Consider the following 22,273-nt stretch of genomic DNA (forward strand, 5'->3'; position numbering starts at 1 on the left):
ATCCCACCCACGTCCCTCCGTATCCCTAAGGCCCCGAGAGGCCAGGACCCATCCATCGAAAACAGCACACAGTGCCACCCACAAAACAGAAGCAGGTTAACCGCCAAAAGCATTTCCAATGCTTTCACCTCTATATATATATATATCTATATAACTATTATTATTTTTTAAATTATGCATATCCTATTTTCCATCATTATCAATTAATATGCGTAATAATGTCGGCAGTTCACGCATAGGATTCTAACATATAACCAGGATTGCCATTGTATTACATTTAATTCATTGACAAGCAATTATTATCCTAGCAAATAATTCCTGCGGTCCATCCCATACCCCCCCCCCCCAACATCCCCACCCCCCCCACAACAGATGCCAGACAAGCACACACGCACATACTCACATACTCCAACACACTCAACCCCCCTCCTCCACAATCCACCATAAAATCCGATACTCAACGGCTGTTATATCCCAGAGCCCAACTCGAGAAATAACTTGATCTACGAGTGCACATACAGTTAAAGCTGATTGAGAAAGCATGCAGATTGAGCAGAAATTGATAACAATGTGAGATTTGATTAATCTACTTAATCTATGTCAAGTCCTAGGTGATGGAGATCAGATCCACCCTCTTCACCTGAGACACAAACACTCTGATCCCCTGTTGTAACCATTTTCCCAAGCATCTCCATGCGGTCAGACCTTTGATTATTTTGTGCCACCTGGGCCACAATGATAAACCCCCTCTCTGATTGTCCGAGTGTGACCCCCTCCCCATGGGTTACTGCAGCCAGTGTTGCCAGCACTGCCACTACCTGGGTGGGCATACCCCACCGGAATCCCCACCGGCTAGGTAAAAGGTCGTCAAGGTTCTCATTAGCAGCTTTGAGAATTTCCTTGTATATTATGCTCTCCCATCAGGGGGCTCTGGCTTTGTAGGACCAACCCTGCCAGGCAGGCTCAGAATCTTGAGGGGGCGGTGCTGCTCAAGTAGGTCTCTGACCGCATTTATTTCTCTGTTTAGGCTGCATATTCACAGCAGGTCCATAAAATAGATGGGAACTTCTCTTTGGTGTATGGGTCGCTCAGGTGGGTGTCCAGGTTATAGGGTTAGGGATCTTTCCATCATGATAGGACAATGAATAATTAGATTAGATGTATACTATATTTAAAAATGTATATCCCTCATCTACACAAAATTGAAAGCTCTCTCTCTCACTACCCCTGTTCATAGACCCCCGGTCGGCTCTGGGATATGCAACCATTTCCCCTCTCACTCACTTAACGCCGCACCTTTTCAAACACAAAAATGCACACCACATGGTTGACTGCGGAAGAAATGGGCCGAGCGTGCAAACGCACCCGCATCCACATCTGCCGCAAGGGGGAAAGGACGCCAGAGAGAACACAGGACCAACCACAACAACCATCCGCCAAAACAACAACCTCCCTATTTCTCCCTCCTTTTCCTGAATACCCGTAAGTACTAGATTTTCCCTCATCGATCTGGTTTGGATGTCTAGTAAGGCTTCTCTCAGAAGATTGTTCTCCTTTTTTAATTCCCTAACGTCCGTTTCCATTTTAGAGACTGTCACTTTTATTTCTTTGGTTTCTTTCTCCATTACCAAAGCTTTTTCGTCACTCATTTGAAGACTCGCTTTCAACTCTTTTACGTCTTTACTGACCAATTCTAATATGCCCAATTTGTCATTTATCGACTTCAACAGGTCGCTTTCCACACTTACCATACCCAGTGGTGAAAAGCATATATCATCTGTATCAGTCGATGAGTCGCGTTTCCTTTTGGGGATCGGCTCTCCACGCTTGTCTTCAGTCATGTTTGGGTGTTGCTTGTTGTAGTAATATTTGTCGATATATTTCTCTAGCCTTATGATCTTATTTCTGTTATTATCCAGATTGAATTATATTAACTGCGAATATATGAAATGCTAATATTTAGTCTAACTTACTGATTTTGAATATTATGTTTTTATCTTGAGGTGTTTTGTACCGATTTCTATTCAATACGCCATCGTTTGGAGGTTTGTTAACACAGTGTCCAATGAAGGGCCAGATGTATACAAAATGGTGTCGTCTGCGTAGAGGTGGATCTGAGAGTCACCAGCAGCAAGAGCGACATCATTGATATACACAGAGAAAAGTGTCGGCCCAAGAATTGAACCCTGTGGTACCCCCATAGAGACTGCCATAGGTCCAGACAACAGGCCCTCCGATTTGACACACTGAACTCTATCTGAGAAGTAGTTGGTGAACCAGGCGAGGCAGTCATTTGAGAAACCAAGGCTATTTAGTCTGCCAATAAGAATGCGGTGGTTGACAGAGTCGAAAGCCTTGGCCAGGTCGATGAAGACGGCTGCACAGTACTGTCTATTATCAATCGCGGTTATAATATCGTTTAGGACCTTGAGCGTGGCTGAAGTGCACCCATGACCAGCTCGGAAACCGGATTGCATAGCGGAGAAGGTACGGTGGTATTCGAAATGGTCGGTGATCTGTTTGTTAACTTGGCTTTCAAATACTTTCGAAAGGCAGGGCAGGATGGATATAGGTCTGTAGCAGTTTGGATCTAGAGTGTCACCCCCTTTGAAGAGGGGGATGACCGCGGCAGCTTTCCAATCTCTGGGGATCTCAGACGTTATGAAAGAGAGGTTGAACAGACTAGTAATAGGGTTTGCGACAATTTCGGCGGCTAGTTTTAGAAAGAAAGGGTACAGATTGTCTAGCCCAGCTGATTTGTAGGGGTCCAGATTTTGCAGCTCTTTCAAAACGTCAGCTGTCTGAATTTGTGTGAAGGAGAAGCGGGGGGGGCATGGGCAAGTTTCAGCGGAGGGTGCAGAGTTGGTGGCCGGGGTAGTGGTAGCCAGATGGAAAGCATGGCCAGCTGTAGCAAAATGCTTGTTGAAATTCTCGATTATTGTAGATTTATCGGTGGTGATAGTGTTTCCTAGCCTCAGTGCAGTGGGCAACTGGGAGGAAGTGCTCTTATTCTCCATGGACTTTACAGTGTCCCAGAACTTTTTGGAGTTAGTGCTACAGGATGCAAATTTCTGTTTGAAAAAGTTTGCCTTTGCTTTCCTGACAGCTTGTGTATATTGGTTCCTAACTTCCCTGAAAAGTTGCATATCGCGGGGGCTATTTGATGCTAATGCAGTACGCCACAGGATGTTTTTGTGCTGGTCAAGGGCAGTCAAGTCTGAGGAGAACCAGGGGCTATATCGGTTCTTAGTTCTGTATTTTTTGAATGGGGCATGTTTATTTAAGATTGAGAGGAAATTACTTTTAAGGAACAGCCAGGCATCCTCTACTGACGGAATGAGATCTATATCCATCCAGGATACCTGGGCCAGGTCAATTAGGAAGGCCTGCTTGCTAAAGTGTTTTAGGGAGCGTTTGACAGTGATGAGGGGTGGTCGTTTGACCGCGGACCCGTTACGGACGCAGGCAATAAGGCAGTGATCGCTGAGATCCTGGTTGAAGACAGCTGAGGTGTATTTAGAGGGTATGTTAGTCAGGATGATATCTATGACGGTAACCATGTTTACGGATTTAGGGTTGTACCTGGTAAGTTCGTTGATAATTTGCGTGAGGTTGAGGGCATCTAGTTTGGATTGTAGGATGGCCGGGGTATTAAGCATATCCCAATTTAGGTCACCAAGCAGTACGAACTCTGAGGATAAATGGGGGGCAATCAATTCACATATGGTGTCCAGGGCATATCTGGGGGCTGAGGGGGGTCTGTAGCAAGCGGCAACAGTGAGAGACTTATTTCTGGAAAGGTGGATTTTTAGAAGTAGAAGCTCAAACTGTTTGGGCACAGACCTGGATAGTATGATAGAGCTCTGCAGGCTATCTCTACAGTAGATTGCAACTCCACCCCCTTTGGCAGTTCTATCTAGACGGAAAATGTTATAGTTGGGGATGGAAATGTCAGAATTTTTGGTGGCCTTCCTGAGCCAGGATTCAGACACTGCTAGAACATCAGGGTTGGCGGAGTGTGCTAACGCAGTGAATAACTCAAACTTAGGAAGTAGACTTCTGATGTTTACGTGCAAGAAACCAAGACTTTTGCGATTACAGAAGTCAGCAAATGATAGCGCCTGGGGAGTAGGAGTGATACTGAGGGCTGCAGGGCCTGGGTTAGCCTCTACATCACCAGAGGAACAGAGGAGGGCTAGAATAAGGATACGGCTAAAGGCTTTAAGAACTGGTCTTCTAGTGCGTTGGGTACATAGAATATTTTCAGGTGCAGATTTCCAGGTGTTGTAGAAAAGATTCAGGGCATTATGTACAGACAAGGATATGGAAGGATATGAGTAAAGTGGGGGTAAACCTAAGCATTGGGTAACAATGAAAGAGATAGTATCTCTAGAGGCACCAATTGAGTCGGTCTCTGCGTGTATGGGTGGTGGGACAAAGGAGCTATCTAAGACAGGTTTAGCTGGGCTGGGGGATCTACAGTGAAATAGTACAATTAGAAATAACCGAAACAACAATAAGCTAACCATGTTTGGGCTGAGGCTAAACATAAACAGGATGTAGTACCGTAAAAAGGAACAGTCCAGCAGACATCAGCTGTATACAGCAATAGGATAGATTCGGAGGCTGCTAAAGCACTAGCAGGTAAGAGGCCACGGCTAGCGTGTGCTAGCGGGCCGGGGCTAGCAGATGGAATCTTCGTGGTCGACGTCGTCGTAACCACATCAGACGATTTCGTCGGCAGACCAGTCGTGTAGGATCGGCGGGGCTCCGTGTCAACACTAGGTGGTCCCGTCCGGTTGACAGAGAGGTAGATAGCCGGGAGATGGGCCTAGCTCAGGATGATTAGCCAGACCACAGCGTCCATTTAGTTGAAGCTAGCTGGTAGCGATGAATCCGGAGTTAAAGGTCCAGTGATTCAGTGATTACGGCAGAAAAACTGATATGTTCTGGGTCGATAACGCGCTGTGCAGACTGGCCGAATATCCGGTGATTAATATCCAGTGATTAAATTAATCCCGCAGAAAAAAATCCAATGTTCTGGGTGAAATACCGCTAACTGTGGCTAATAGCAAGTAGCTAGTTAGCTGGCTAGCTAGTTTAAACTGGAGATTCTATATAAAAGGTAAGTTTACATTTACATTTTACATTTTAGTCATTTAGCAGACGCTCTTATCCAGAGCGACTTACAGTTAGTGAATACATATATATATATATTTTTTTTTATACTGGCCCCCCCCCGTGCTAATCAAACCCACAACCCTGGCGTTGCAAACGCCATGCTCTATCAACTGAGCTACATCCCTGCCGGCCATTCCCTCCCCTACACTGGACGACGCTGGGCCAATTGTGCGCCGCCCATGAGTCTCCCGGTCGCGGCCGGCTGCGACAGAGCCTGGATTCGAACCAGGATCTCTAGTGGCACAGTTAGCACTGCGATGCAGTGCCTTAGACCACTGCGCCACTCAGGAGTACTTGGTTCGGACAATAATAGAATCCGTTCCACATTGAGTGAGGCGGGTTGCAGGAAAGTATATTTTGTAGAAGGATGAAAAGTCTGATAGGAAAATATGTACGAAAAATACAAAAAAACAGGGTATTTACAGGCTATTTACAGACACGACAAAAACAGAACTGCACTACTTTGGTGTTTCCGTAGGGGCGACAACGGTGGAAAGTCCGAACCAAGTGCCCGCACTGCACATTCCTCCTGAGTATAATGATTTGGCACTCGTCTTCAGTAAGAAGAGGGCGACTCAATTACCACCTCATAGACAGGGGGATTGTGCGATACACCTCCAGGCAGGCGCTGCACTTCCGCGTAGTCATGTGTATCCTCTGTCTCAAGAGGAGACGGCGGCTATGGAGACATACATCGCCGAATCTCTGGGACAGGGATACATACGGCCCTCCACTTCTCCTGCGTCCTCGAGTTTCTTTTTTGTGAAGAAGAAGGATGGAGGTTTGCGCCCGTGTATTGATTACCGTAGTCTCAATCAGATTACTATTAAATACAGTTATCCTCTCCCTCTGATTGCGAGTATGACGGAGTCATTACACGGAGCGCGAGTCTTCACAAAATTGGATCTCAGGAGCGCTTACAACCTGGTGCGCATTAGGGAAGGAGATGAATGGAAAACAGCATTTAGTACCACCTCGGGTCACTATGAGTATCTTGTCATTCCATACGGGTTAATGAATGCTCCTTCAGTCTTCCAATCATTTGTGGACGAGATTTTCTGGGATTTGCACGGGCAGGGTGTAGTGGTGTATATTGACGACATTCTAATATACTCTGCTACACGAGCCGAGCATGTGGCCCTGGTGCGTCGGGTGTTGGGTAGGCTGTTGGAGCATGACTTGTATGTGAAGGCGGAGAAATGCCTATTTTTCCAGGAGTCCATCTCCTTTCTGGGACATCGGTTGTCCGCGTCAGGGGTGGAGATGGAGATTGACCGCGTTTCAGCCATGCGTAATTGGCAGACTCCCACCACGGTTAAGGAGGTGCAGCGGTTTTTGGGTTTTGCCAATTACTACCGGAGGTTTATCCGGGGTTTTGGACAGGTAGCAGCTCCCATCACCTCCCTGCTAAAGGGGGGCCCGGTGCGTTTGCAGTGGTCGGCTGAGGCGGACAGGGCGTTTAGACATCTGAAGGACCTGTTCACCTCGGTTCCGGTGCTGGCACATCCGGACCCCTCTTTGGCGTTCCAAGTGGAGGTGGACGCGTCAGAGGCGGGAATTGGGGCTGTACTGTCTCAACGCTCGGGCACGCCTCCTAAACTCCGTCCCTGTGCCTTTTACTCTAAGAAGCTCAGTCCGGCGGAACGTAATTATGACGTGGGGGACAGGGAGCTGCTAGCTGTGGTTCAAGCCCTAAAGGTGTGGAGGCATTGGCTTGAGGGGGCTCAACACCCTTTTCTCATTATGACTGACCATTGTAACCTGGAGTATATCCGGGAAGCTAGGAGACTGAATCCTCGTCAGGCTAGGTGGGCCATGTTTCTGGCCCGGTTTGTCTTTAAGCTCACGTATATACCAGGGTCACAGAACGTTAAGGCTAAACTATCCTAGTCCCAGATTTGTGTAGTAGGATAAACTATCCTGGTCCCAGATCTGTGCAGTAGGATAAACTAACCTTGTCCCAGATCTGTGTAGTAGGTTAAACGATCCTGGTCCCAGATCTCTGTAATAAGATAAACTATCCTGGTTCCAGATCTGTGCAGTAGTATAAACTATCCTGGTCCCAGATCTGTGTAGTAGGAGAAACTCTCCTGGTCCCAGATCTTTGTAGTAGGATAAACTATCATTGTCCCAGATCTGTGTAGTAGGATAAACTATCCTGGTCCCAGTTCTGTGTAGTAGGATAAACTATCCTTGTCCCAGATCTTTGTAGTAGGAAAAACTATCCTGGTCCCAGATCTGTGTAGTAGGAAAAACGATCCTTGTCCCAGATCTGTGTAGTAGGATAAACTATCCTTGTCCCAGATCTGTGTAGTAGGATAAACTATCCTTGTCCCATATATGTGCTGTAGGATAAACGATCCTGGACCCAGATCTGTGTAGTAGGATGAACTATCCTTGTCCCAGATCTGTGTAGTAGGATAAACTATCCTGGTCCCTGACCAGTGTAGTAGGATAAACTATCCTTGTCCCAGATATGTGTAGTAGGATAAACTATCCTTGTCCCAGATCTGTGTGGTAGGATAAACAATCCTGGTCCCAGATCTGTGTAGTAGGATAAACTATCCTTGTCCCAGATCTGTGCGGTAGGATAAACAATCCTGGTCCCAGATCTGTGTAGTAAAATAAACTATCCTGGTCCCAGATATTTTCGGTAGGATAAACTATCCTTGTCCCAGATATGTGGAGTGGGATAAACTATCCTGGCCCCAGATCTTTGTATTAGGATAAACTGTCCTTGTCCCAGTTCTTTGTAGTAGGATAAACTATCCTTGCCCCAGATCGGTGTAGTAGGATAAACTATCCTTGCCCCAGATCGGTGTAGTAGGATAAACTATCCTGATCCCAGATCTTTGCGGTAGGATAAACTAACCTGGTCCCAGATTTTGTAGTAGGATAAACTATCGTTGTCCCAGATTTTGTAGTAGGATAAACTATCCTTGTCCCAGATCTGTGTAGTAGGATAAACTATCCTTGTCCAAGATCTTTGTAGTAGGAGAAACTATCCATTTCCCAGATCTTTGAAGTAGGATTAACTATTCTTGCCCCAGATCGGTGTAATAGGATAAACTATCCTGGTCCCAGATTTGTGCGGTAGGATAAACAATCCTGGTCCCAGATCTGTGTAGTAGGATCAACTATACTGGTCCCAGATCTGTGCAGTAGGACACACAATCCTCTTACCAGATCTGTGTAGTAGGAAAAACGATCCTGGTCCTAGATATGGGTAGTAGGATAAACTATCCTTGTCCCACATCTCTTTAGTAGGATAAACTATCCTTGTCCCAGATCTGTGTAGTAGGAGAAACTATCCTGGTCCCAGATCTGTGTAGTAGGAGAAACTATTATTGTCCCAGATCTGTGTAGTAGGATAAACTATTATTGTCCCAGATCTGTGTAGTAGGATAAACTATCCAGGTTCTAGATATGGGTAGTAGGATAAACTATCCTTGTCCCATATATGTGCTGTAGGATAAACGATCCTGGACCCAGATCTGTGTAGTAGGATGAACTATCCTTGTCCCAGATCTGTGTAGTAGGATAAACTATCATTGTCCCAGATCTGTGTAGTAGGATAAACTATCCTGGTCCCAGTTCTGTGTAGTAGGATAAACTATCCTTGTCCCAGATCTTTGTAGTAGGAAAAACTATCCTGGTCCCAGATCTGTGTAGTAGGAAAAACGATCCTTGTCCCAGATCTGTGTAGTAGGATAAACTATCCTTGTCCCAGATCTGTGTAGTAGGATAAACTATCCTTGTCCCATATATGTGCTGTAGGATAAACGATCCTGGACCCAGATCTGTGTAGTAGGATGAACTATCCTTGTCCCAGATCTGTGTAGTAGGATAAACTATCCTGGTCCCTGACCAGTGTAGTAGGATAAACTATCCTTGTCCCAGATATGTGTAGTAGGATAAACTATCCTTGTCCCAGATCTGTGTGGTAGGATAAACAATCCTGGTCCCAGATCTGTGTAGTAGGATAAACTATCCTTGTCCCAGATCTGTGCGGTAGGATAAACAATCCTGGTCCCAGATCTGTGTAGTAAAATAAACTATCCTGGTCCCAGATATTTTCGGTAGGATAAACTATCCTTGTCCCAGATATGTGGAGTGGGATAAACTATCCTGGCCCCAGATCTTTGTATTAGGATAAACTGTCCTTGTCCCAGTTCTTTGTAGTAGGATAAACTATCCTTGCCCCAGATCGGTGTAGTAGGATAAACTATCCTTGCCCCAGATCGGTGTAGTAGGATAAACTATCCTGATCCCAGATCTTTGCGGTAGGATAAACTAACCTGGTCCCAGATTTTGTAGTAGGATAAACTATCGTTGTCCCAGATTTTGTAGTAGGATAAACTATCCTTGTCCCAGATCTGTGTAGTAGGATAAACTATCCTTGTCCAAGATCTTTGTAGTAGGAGAAACTATCCATTTCCCAGATCTTTGAAGTAGGATTAACTATTCTTGCCCCAGATCGGTGTAATAGGATAAACTATCCTGGTCCCAGATCAGTGCGGTAGGATAAACAATCCTGGTCCCAGATCTGTGTAGTAGGATCAACTATACTGGTCCCAGATCTGTGCAGTAGGACACACAATCCTCTTACCAGATCTGTGTAGTAGGAAAAACGATCCTGGTCCTAGATATGGGTAGTAGGATAAACTATCCTTGTCCCACATCTCTTTAGTAGGATAAACTATCCTTGTCCCAGATCTGTGTAGTAGGAGAAACTATCCTGGTCCCAGATCTGTGTAGTAGGAGAAACTATTATTGTCCCAGATCTGTGTAGTAGGATAAACTATTATTGTCCCAGATCTGTGTAGTAGGATAAACTATCCAGGTTCTAGATATGGGTAGTAGGATAAACTATCCTTGTCCCACATCTCTTTAGTAGGACACACTATCCTCTTACCAGATCTGTGTGGTAGGAAAAACGATCCTGGTCCTAGATATGGGTAGTAGGATAAACTATCCTTGTCCCACATCTCTTTAGTAGGATAAACTATCCTTGTCCCAGATCTGTGTAGTAGGATAAACTATTATTGTCCCAGATCTGTGTAGTAGGATAAACTATCCTTGTCCCAGATCTGTGCGGTAGGATAAACAATCCTGGTCCCAGATCTGTGTAGTAAAATAAACTATCCTGGTCCCAGATATTTTCGGTAGGATAAACTATCCTTGTCCCAGATATGTGGAGTGGGATAAACTATCCTGGCCCCAGATCTTTGTATAAGGATAAACTGTCCTTTTCCCAGTTCTTTGTAGTAGGATAAACTATCCTTGCCCCAGATCGGTGTAGTAGGATAAACTATCCTTGCCCCAGATCGGTGTAGTAGGATAAACTATCCTGATACCAGATCTTTGCGGTAGGATAAACTAACCTGGTCCCAGATTTTGTAGTAGGATAAACTATCGTTGTCCCAGATTTTGTAGTAGGATAAACTATCCTTGTCCCAGATCTGTGTAGTAGGATAAACTATCCTTGTCCAATATCTTTGTAGTAGGAGAAACTATCCATTTCCCAGATCTTTGAAGTAGGATAAACTATTCTTGCCCCAGATCGGTGTAATAGGATAAACTATCCTGGTCCCAGATCTGTGCGGTAGGATAAACAATCCTGGTCCCAGATCTGTGTAGTAGGATAAACTATCCTGGTCCCAGATCTGTGCAGTAGGACACACTATCCTCTTACCAGATCTGTGTAGTAGGAAAAACGATCCTGGTCCTAGATATGGGTAGTAGGATAAACTATCCTTGTCCCACATCTCTTTAGTAGGATAAACTATCCTTGTCCCAGATCTGTGTAGTAGGAGAAACTATCCTGGTCCCAGATCTGTGTAGTAGGATAAACTATTATTGTCCCAGATCTGTGTAGTAGGATAAACTATTATTGTCCCAGATCTGTGTAGTAGGATAAACTATCCAGGTTCTAGATATGGGTAGTAGGATAAACTATCCTTGTCCCACATCTCTTTAGTAGGATAAACTATCCTTGTCCCAGATCTGTGTAGTAGGATAAGTTATCCTGGTCCCAGATCTTTGTGGTAGGATAAACTATCCTTGTCCCAGATCTGTGTAGTAGGAGAAACTATCCTGGTCCCAGATCTGTGTAGTATGATAAACTATTATTGTCCCAGATCTGTGTAGTAGGATAAACTATTATTGTCCCAGATCTGTGTAGTAGGATAAACTATCCAGGTTCCAAATCTGTGTTGTAGGATAAACTATCCTTGTCCCAGATCTGTGTAGTAGGATAAACAATCCTTTTCCCAGATCTGTGCGGTAGGATAAACTATACTGGTCCCATATTTGTGTAGAAGGATAAACTATCCTGGTCCCAGATATGTGCAGTAGGATTACTATCCTGGTCCCAGATCTGTGCAGTAGGATATACTAACCTTGTCCAAGATCTGTGTAGTAGGATAAACTATCCTGGTCCCAGATTTGTGTAGTAGGATCAACTATCCTGGTCCCAGATCTGTGCAGTAGGATAAACTATCCTGGTTTCAGATCTGTGCAGTAGGAAAACTAACCTTGTCCCAGATATGTGTAGTAGGATAAACGATCCTGGTCCCAGATCTCTGTAATAAGATAAACTATCCAGGTTCCAGATCTGTGTAGTAGGATAAAATATCCTTGTCCCAGATCTGTGTAGTAGGATAAACTATCATTTTCCCAGATCTGTGCGGTAGGATAAACTATCCTGGTCCCAGATTTGTGTAGTAGGATAAACTCTCCTGGTCCCAGATCTGTGCTGTAGGATAAGCTATCCTGGTCCCAGATCTGTGCAGTAGGATAAACTCTCCTGGTCCCAGATCTTTGTAGTACGATAAACTATCCTTGTCCCAGATCTCTTTAGTATAATAACCTTTCCTTGTCCCAGATCTGTGTAGTAGGAGAAACTATCCTGGTCCCAGATCTGTGTAGTAGGAAATAATCTATCATTGTCCCAGATCTGTGTAGTAGGATAAACTATTATTGTCCCAGATCTGTGTAGTAGGATAAACTATCCTGTTCCCAGATCTGTGTAGTAGGATAAAATAACCTTGTCGCAGATCTGTGTAGTAGTATAAACTGTCCAGGTTCTAGATATGGGTAGTAGGATAAACTATCCTTGTCCCACATCTCTTTAGTAGGATAAACTATCCTTGTCCCAGATCTGTGTACTAGGAGAAACTATCCTGGTCCCAGATCTGTGTAGTAGGATAAACTATTATTGTCCCCGATCTGTGTAGTAGGATAAACTATCCTGGTCCCAGATCTGTGTAGTAGGATAAACTATCCAGGTTCCAAATCTGTGTTGTAGGATAAAATATCCTTGTCCCAGATCTGTGTAGTAGGATAAACTATCCAGGTTCCAAATCTGTGTTGTAGGATAAACTATCCTTGTCCCAGATCTGTGTAGTAGGATAAACAATCCTTTTCCCAGATCTGTGCAGTAGGATAAACTATCCTGGTCCCAGATTAGTGTAGTAGGATAAACTATCCTGGTCCCAGATCTGTGCAGTAGGATAAACTATCCAGGTTCCAAATCTGTGTTGTAGGATAAACTATCCTTGTCCCAGATCTGTGTAGTAGGATAAACAATCCTTTTCCCAGATCTGTGCAGTAGGATAAACTATCCTGGTCCCAGATTTGTGTAGTAGGATAAACTATCCTGGTCCCAGATCTGTGCAGTAGGATAAACTATCCTGGTCCCAGATCTGTGCAGTAGGAAAACTAACCTTGTCCCAGATATGTGTAGTAGGATAAACGATCCTGGTCCCAGATCTCTGTAATAAGATAAACTATCCAGGTTCCAGATCTGTGTAGTAGGATAAAATATCCTTGTCCCAGATCTGTGTAGTAGGATAAACTATCATTTTCCCAGATCTGTGCGGTAGGATCAACTATCCTGGTCCCAGATTTGTGTAGTAGGATAAGCTATCCTGGTCCCAGATCTGTGCAGTAGGATAAACTCTCCTGGTCCAAGATCTTTGTAGTACGATAAACTATCCTTGTCCCAGATCTCTTTAGTATAATAACCTTTCCTTGTCCCAGATCTGTGTAGTAGGAGAAACTATCCTGGTCCCAGATCTGTGTAGTAGGAAATAATCTATCATTGTCCCAGATCTGTGTAGTAGGATAAACTATTATTGTCCCAGATCTGTGTAGTAGGATAAACTATCCTGTTCCCAGATCTGTGTAGTAGGATAAAATAACCTTGTCGCAGATCTGTGTAGTAGTATAAACTGTCCAGGTTCTAGATATGGGTAGTAGGATAAATTATCCTTGTCCCACATCTCTTTAGTAGGATAAACTATCCTTGTCCCAGATCTGTGTACTAGGAGAAACTATCCTGGTCCCAGATCTGTGTAGTAGGATAAACTATTATTTTCCCAGATCTGTGTAGTAGGATAAACTATCCAGGTTCCAAATCTGTGTTGTAGGATAAACTATTCTTGTCCCAGATCTGTGTAGTAGGATAAACAATCCTTTTCCCAGATCTGTGCAGTAGGATAAACTATCCTGGTCCCAGATTTGTGTAGTAGGATAAACTATCCTGGTCCCAGATCTGTGCAGTAGGATAACTATCCTGGTCCCAGATCTGTGCAGTAGAATATACTAACCTTGTCCAAGATCTGTGTAGTAGGATAAACTATCCTGGTCCCAGATTTGTGTTGTAGGATAAACTATCCTGGTCCCAGATCTGTGCAGTAGGATAAACTATCCTGGTCCCAGATCTATGCAGTAGGATAAACTAACCTTGTCCCAGATATGAGTAGTAGGATAAACGATCCTGGTCCCAGATCTCTGTAATAAGATAAACTATCCAGGTTCCAGATCTGTGTAGTAGGATAAAATATCCTTGTCCCAGATCTGTGTAGTAGGATAAACTATCATTTTCCCAGATCTGTGCGGTAGGATAAACTATGCTGGTCCCAGATTTGTGTAGTAGGATAAACTATCCTGGTCCCAGATCTGTGCAGTAGGATAAACTATCCTTGTCCCAGATCTCTTTAGTATAATAAACTTTCCTTGTCCCAGATCTGTGTAGTAGGAGAAACTATCCTGGTCCCAGATCTGTGTAGTAGGAAATAATATATCATCGTCCCAGATCTGTGTAGTAGGATAAACTATTATTGTCCCAGATCTGTGTAGTAGGATAAACTATCCTGTTCCCAGATCTGTGTAGTAGGATAAAATAACCTTGTCCCAGATCTGTGTAGTAGTATAAACTGTCCTTGTCCCAGATCTCTGTAATAGGATAAACTATCCAGGTTCCAGATCTGTGTAGTAGGATAAACTATCCCTGTCCCAGATCTGTGTAGTAGAATAAACTATCCTTTTCCCAGATCTGTGCGGTAAGATAAACTAACCTTGTCCCACATCTGTGTAGTAGGATAAATTATCCTGGTCCCAGATCTCTGTAATAAAAAAAACTATCCAGGTTCCAGATCTGTGTAGTAGGATAAACTATCATTTTCCCAGATCTGTGCGGTAGGATCAACTATCCTGGTTCCAGATCTGTGCAGTAGGATAAACTATCCTGGTCCCAGATCTGTGTAGTAGGAGAAACTATCCTTGTCCCAGGTCTGTGTAGTAGGATTAAATATCCTTGTCCCAGATCTGTGTAGTACGATAAACTATCCTGGTCCCAGATCTGTGTAGTAGGATAAACTATCCTTGTCCAATATATGTGCTGTAGGATAAACTATCCTTGTCCCAGATCTGTGTAGTAGGATGAACTATCCTTGTCCCAGATCTGTGTAGTAGGATAAACTATCCTGGTCCCAGACCTGTGTAGTAGGATAAACTATCCTTGTCCCAGATATGTGTAGTAGGATAAACTATCCTTGTCCCAGATCTCTTTAGTATAATAAACTTTCCTTGTCCCAGATCTGTGTAGTAGGAGAAACTATCCTGGTCCCAGATCTGTGTAGTAGGAAATAATCTATCATTGTCCCAGATCTGTGTAGTAGGATAAACTATTATTGTCCCAGATCTGTGTAGTAGGATAAACTATCCTGTTCCCAGATCTGTGTAGTAGGATAAAATAACCTTGTCCCAGATCTGTGTAGTAGTATAAACTGTCCTTGTCCCAGATCTCTGTAATAGGATAAACTATCCAGGTTCCAGATCTGTGTAGTAGGATAAACTATCCCTGTCCCAGATCTGTGTAGTAGAATAAACTATCCTTTTCCCAGATCTGTGCGGTAAGATAAACTAACCTTGTCCCACATCTGTTTAGTAGGATAAATTATCCTGGTCCCAGATCTCTGTAATAAAAAAAACTATCCAGGTTCCAGATCTGTGTAGTAGGATAAACTATCATTTTCCCAGATCTGTGCGGTAGGATAAACTATCCTAGTCCCAGATTTGTGTAGTAGGATAAACTATCCTGGTCCCAGATCTGTGCAGTAGGATAAACTATCCTGGTCCCAGATTTGTGAAGTAGGATAAACTAACCTTGTCCCAGATCTGTGTAGTAGGTTAAACGATCCTGGTCCCAGATCTCTGTAATAAGATAAACTATCCAGGTTCCAGATCTGTGTAGTAGGATAAACTATCCTTTTCCCACATCTGTGCGCTAGGATAAACTATCCTGGTCCCAGATTTGTGTAGTAGGATCAACTATCCTGGTTCCAGATCTGTGCAGTAGGATAAACTATCCTGGTCCCAGATCTGTGTAGTAGGAGAAACTATCCTTGTCCCAGATCTGTGTAGTAGGATTAAATATCCTTGTCCCAGATCTCTGTAGTACGATAAACTATCCTGGTCCCAGATCTGTGTAGTAGGATAAACTATCCTTGTCCAATATATGTGCTGTAGGATAAACTATCCTTGTCCCAGATCTGTGTAGTAGGATTAACTATCCTTGTCCCAGATCTGTGTAGTAGGATAAACTATCCTGGTCCCAGACCTGTGTAGTAGGATAAACTATCCTTGTCCCAGATATGTGTAGTAGGATAAACTATCCTTGTCCCAGATCTGTGTGGTAGGATGAACTAACCTTGTCCCAGATATGTGTAATAGGATGAAGTGTCCTTGTCCCAGATCGGTATAGCAGGATAAACTATCCTGATCCCAGATCTGTGTAGTAGGATAAACTATCCTTGTCCCACATCTTTGTAGTACGATAAGCTATCTTTGTCCAATATCTGTGTAGTAGGATAAACTATCCTGGTCCCGGATCTGCGTAGTAGGATAAATTATCCTGGTCCCAGATCTGTGTAGTTTGATCAACTATCCTTGTCCCATATATGTGTAGTAGCATAAACTATCATTGTTCCTGATCTGTGTAATAGGATGAAGTATCCTGGTCCCAGATCTCTGTAATAGGATAAACTATCCTGGTCCCAGATCTGCGTAGTAGGATAAACTATCCTTTTCCCAGATCTGTGTAGTAGGATAAACTATCCTTTTCCCAGATCTGTGCGGTAGGATAAACTATCCTGGTCCCAGATTTGTGTAGTAGGATAAACTATCCTGGTCCCAGATCTGTGCAGTAGGATAAACTATCCTGGTCCCAGATCTGTGTAGTAGGATTAACTATCCTTGTCCCAGATCTGTGTAATAGGATAAGTTATCCTGGTCCCAGATCTGTGTAGTAGGATAAACTATCCATGTCCCAGATATGTGTAGTAGGATAAACTACCATTGCCCCAGTTCTGTGTAGTAGGTTAAAGTATCCTTGTCCCAGATATGTGTAGTAGGATAAGTTATCCTGGTCCCAGATCTTTGTGGTAGGATAAACTATCCTTGTCCCAGATCTGTGTAGTAGGATAAACTATCCTTGTCCCAGATCTGTGTAGTAAGATAAACTATCCTCGTCCCAGATCTGTGTAGTAGGATAAACTATCCTTGTCCCAGATCTGTGCGGTAGGATAAACTATCCTTGTCCCAGATATGTGGAGTGGGATAAACTATCCTGGCCCCAGATCTTTGTATTAGGACAAACTGTCCTTTTCCCAGTTCTTTGTAGTAGGATAAACTATCCTTGCCCCAGATCGGTGTAGTAGGATAAACAATCCTTGCCCCAGATCGGTGTAGTAGGATAAACTATCCTGATCCCAGATCTTTGCGGTAGGATAAACTAACCTGGTCCCAGATTTTGTAGTAGGATAAACTATCGTTGTCCCAGATTTTGTAGTAGGATAAACTATCCTTGTCCTAGATCTGTGTAGTAGGATAAACTATCATTGTCCAAGATCTTTGTAGTAGGAGAAACTATCCATTTCCCAGATCTTTGAAGTAGGATAAACTATTCTTGCCCCAGATCGGTGTAATAGGATAAACTATCCTGGTCCCAGATCTGTGCGGTAGGATAAACAATCCTGGTCCCAGATCTGTGTAGTAGGACACACTATCCTCTTACCAGATCTGTGTGGTAGGAAAAACAATCCTGGTCCTAGATATGGGTAGTAGGATAAACTATCCAGGTTCTAGATATGGGTAGTAGGATAAACTATCCGTGTCCCACATCTCTTTAGTAGGACACACTATCCTCTTACCAGATCTGTGTAGTAGGAAAAACGATCCTGGTCCTAGATATGGGTAGTAGGATAAACTATCCTTGTCCCACATCTCTTTAGTAGGATAAACTATCCTTGTCCCAGATCTGTGTAGTAGGAGAAACTATCCTGGTCCCAGATCTGTTTAGTAGGATAAACTATTATTGTCCCAGATCTGTGTAGTAGGATAAACTATTATTGTCCCAGATCTGTGTAGTAGGATAAACTATCCAGGTTCTAGATATGGGTAGTAGGATAAACTATCCTTGTCCCACATCTCTTTAGTAGGATAAACTATCCTTGTCCCAGATCTGTGTAGTAGGAGAAACTATCCTGGTCCCAGATCTGTGTAGTAGGATAAACTATTATTGTCCCAGATCTGTGTAGTAGGATAAACTATTATTGTCCCAGATCTGTGTAGTAGGATAAACTATCCAGGTTCCAAATCTGTGTTGTAGGATAAACTATCCTTGTCCCAGATCTGTGTAGTAGGATAAACAATCCTTTTCCCAGATCTGTGCGGTAGGATAAACTATCCTGGTCCCATATTTGTGTAGTAGGATAAACTATCCTGGTCCCAGATCTGTGCAGTAGGATAACTATCCTGGTCCAAGATCTGTGCAGTAGGATATACTAACCTTGTCCAAGATCTGTGTAGTAGGACAAACTATCCTGGTCCCAGATTTGTGTAGTAGGATCAACTATCCTGGTCCCAGATCTGTGCAGTAGGATAAACTATCCTGGTCCCAGATCTGTGCAGTAGGATAAACTAACCTTGTCCCAGATATGTGTAGTAGGATAAACGATCCTGGTCTCAGATCTCTGTAATAAGATAAACTATCCAGGTTCCAGATCTGTGTAGTAGGATAAAATATCCTTGTCCCAGATCTGTCTAGTAGGATAAACTATCCTTTTCCCAGATCTGTGCGGTAGGATAAACTATCCTGGTCCCAGATTTGTGTAGTAGGATAAACTCTCATGGTCCCAGATCTGTGCTGTAGGATAAGCTATCCTGGTCCCAGATCTGTGTAGTAGGATAAACTATCCTGGTCCCAGATCTGTGCAGTAGGATAAACTCTCCTGGTCCCAGATCTTTGTAGTACGATAAACTATCCTTGTCCCAGATCTCTTTAGTATAATAAACTTTCCTTGTCCCAGATCTGTGTAGTAGGAAATAATCTATCATTGTCCCAGATCTGTGTAGTAGGATAAACTATTATTGTCCAAGATCTGTGTAGTAGGATAAACTATCCTGTTCCCAGATCTGTGTAGTAGGATAAAATAACCTTGTCGCAGATCTGTGTAGTAGTATAAACTGTCCAGGTTCTAGATATGGGTAGTAGGATAAACTATCCTTGTCCCACATCTCTTTAGTAGGATAAACTATCCTTGTCCCAGATCTGTGTAGTAGGATAAACTATCCTGGTCCCAGATCTGTGTAGTAGGATAAACTGTTATTGTCCCAGATCTGTGTAGTAGGATAAACTATTATTGTCCCAGATCTGTGTAGTAGGATAAACTATCCAGGTTCCAAATCTGTGTTGTAGGATAAACTATCCTTGTCCCAGATCTGTGTAGTAGGATAAACTATCCTGTTCCCAGATCTGTGTAGTAGGATAAAATAACCTTGTCCCAGATCTGTGTATTAGTATAAACTGTCCTTGTCCCAGATCTCTGTAATAGGATAAACTATCCAGGTTCCAGATCTGTGTAGTAGGATAAACTATCCCTGTCCCAGATCTGTGTAGTAGAATAAACTATCCTTTTCCCAGATCTGTGCGGTAAGATAAACTAACCTTGTCCCACATCTGTGTAGTAGGATAAACTATCCTGGTCCCATATCTCTGTAATAAAAAAAACTATCCAGGTTCCAGATCTGTGTAGTAGGATAAACTATCATTTTCCCAGATCTGTGCGGTAGGATAAACTATCCTAGTCACAGATTTGTGTAGTAGGATAAACTATCCTGGTCCCAGATCTGTGCAGTAGGATAAACTATCCTGGTCCCAGATTTGTGAAGTAGGATAAACTAACCTTGTCCCAGATCTGTGTAGTAGGTTAAACGATCCTGGTCCCAGATCTCTGTAATAAGATAAACTATCCAGGTTCCAGATCTGTGTAGTAGGATAAACTATCCTTTTCCCAGATCTGTGTAGTAGGATAAACTATCCTTTTCCCAGATCTGTGCGGTAGGATAAACTATCCTGGTCCCAGATTTGTGTAGTAGGATAAACTATCCTGGTCCCAGATCTGTGCATTAGGATAAACTATCCTGGTCCCAGATCTGTGTAGTAGGATTAACTATCCTTGTCCCAGATCTGTGTAATAGGATAAGTTATCCTGGTCCCAGATCTGTGTAGTAGGATAAACTATCCTGGTCCTAGATTTGTGTAGTAGGATAAACTATCCTGGTCCCAGATCTGTGCATTAGGATAAACTATCCTGGTCCCAGATCTGTGTAGTAGGATAAACTATCCTGGTCCCAGACCTGTGTAGTAGGATAAACTATCCTTGTCCCAGATCTGTGTGGTAGGATGAACTAACCTTGTCCCAGATATGTGTAGTAGGATGAAGTGTCCTTGTCCCAGATCGGTATAGCAGGATAAACTATCCTGATCCCAGATCTGTGTAGTAGGATAAACTATCCTTGTCCCACATCTTTGTAGTACGATAAGCTATCTTTGTCCAATATCTGTGTAGTAGGATAAACTATCCTGGTCCCAGATCTGCGTAGTAGGATAAATTATCCTGGTCCCAAATCTGTGTAGTTTGATAAACTATCCTTGTCCCATATATGTGTAGTAGCATAAACTATCATTGTTCCTGATCTGTGTAGTAGGATAAACTATCCTTGTCCCAGATCTGTGTGGTAGGATGAACTAACCTTGTCCCATATATGTGTAGTAGGATGAAGTGTCCTTGTCCCAGATCGGTATAGCAGGATAAACTATCCTGATCCCAGATCTGTGTAGTAGGATAAACTATCCTTGTCCCACATCTTTGTAGTACGATAAGCTATCTTTGTCCAATATCTGTGTAGTAGGATAAACTATCCTGGTCCCAGATCTGCGTAGTAGGATAAATTATCCTGGTCCCAAATCTGTGTAGTTTGATAAACTATCCTTGTCCCATATATGTGTAGTAGCATAAACTATCATTGTTCCTGATCTGTGTAGTAGGATAAAGTATCCTGGTCCCAGATCTCTGTAATAGGATAAACTATCCTGGTCCCAGATCTGCGTAGTAGGATAAACTATCCTTTTCCCAGATCTGTGTAGTAGGTTAAACTATCCTTTTCCCAGATCTGTGCGGTAGGATAAACTATCCTGGTCCCAGATTTGTGTAGTAGGATAAACTATCCTGGTCCCAGATCTGTGCAGTAGGATAAACTATCCTGGTCCCAGATCTGTGTAGTAGGATTAACTATCCTTGTCCCAAATCTGTGTAATAGGATAAGTTATCCTGGTCCCAGATCTGTGTAGTAGGATAAACTATCCATGTCCCAGATATGTGTAGTAGGATAAACTACCATTGTCCCAGATCTGTGTAGTAGGTTAAAGTGTCCTTGTCCCAGATATGTGTAGTAGGATAAGTTATCCTGGTCCCAGATCTTTGTGATAGGATAAACTATCCTTGTCCCAGATCCGTGTAGTAGGATAAACTATCCTTGTCCCAGATCTGTGTAGTAAGATAAACTATCCTCTTCCCAGATCTGTGTAGTAGGATAAATTATCCTTGTCCCAGATCTGTGCGGTAGGATAAACTATCCTTGTCTCAGATGTGTGCGATAGGAAAAAACTATCCTTGTCCCAGATCTGTGTAGTAGGATAAACGATTCTAGTCTCAGATCTGTGCATTAGGATAAAATATCCTCGTCCCAGATCTGTATAGTAGGATAAACTGTCCTTGTCCCAGATCTGTGTGGTAGGATAAACTATCCATGTACAAATCTGTGTAGTAGGATAAACTATCCTTTTCCCAGATCTGTGTAGTAGGATAAATTATCCTGGTCCCAGATCTGTGCGTTAGGATAAACTATCCTGGTCCCATATCTGTGTGTTAGGATAAACAATCCTGTCCCAGATCTGTGCGGCAGGATAAACTATCCTTGTCCCAGATATGTGCTGTTGGATGAACTATCCTTTTCCCAGATCTGTGTAGTAGGATAAACTATCCTTGTCCCAGATCTGTTTAGTAGGAAAAACTATCCTGGTCCCAGATCTGTGTAGTAGGATAAACTATCCTTGTCCCAGATCTGTGTAGTAGGATAAACTATCCTTGTCCCAGTTCTGTGTAGTAGGATAAACTATCCTTGTCCCAGATATGTGCTCTAGGATAAACTATCCTTGTCCCAGATCTGTGTAGTAGGATTAACTCTCCTTGTCCCAGATATGTGTACTAGGATAAACTATCCTTGTCCCAGATCTGTGTGGTAGGATAAACTAACCTTGTCCCAGATCTGTGTAGTAGGATAAACTATCCTTGTCCCAGATCTGTGTAGTAGGATAAACTATCCTGGTCCCAGGTCTGTGTGGTAGGATAAACCATCCTGGTCCCATTTCTGTGCATTAGGATGAACTATCCTACCCAGATAT

Source organism: Coregonus lavaretus, assembly GCF_964263955.1.
Source record: "Coregonus lavaretus genome assembly, chromosome: 10".
In the NCBI taxonomy this organism is placed as follows: Eukaryota; Metazoa; Chordata; class Actinopteri; order Salmoniformes; family Salmonidae; genus Coregonus; species Coregonus lavaretus.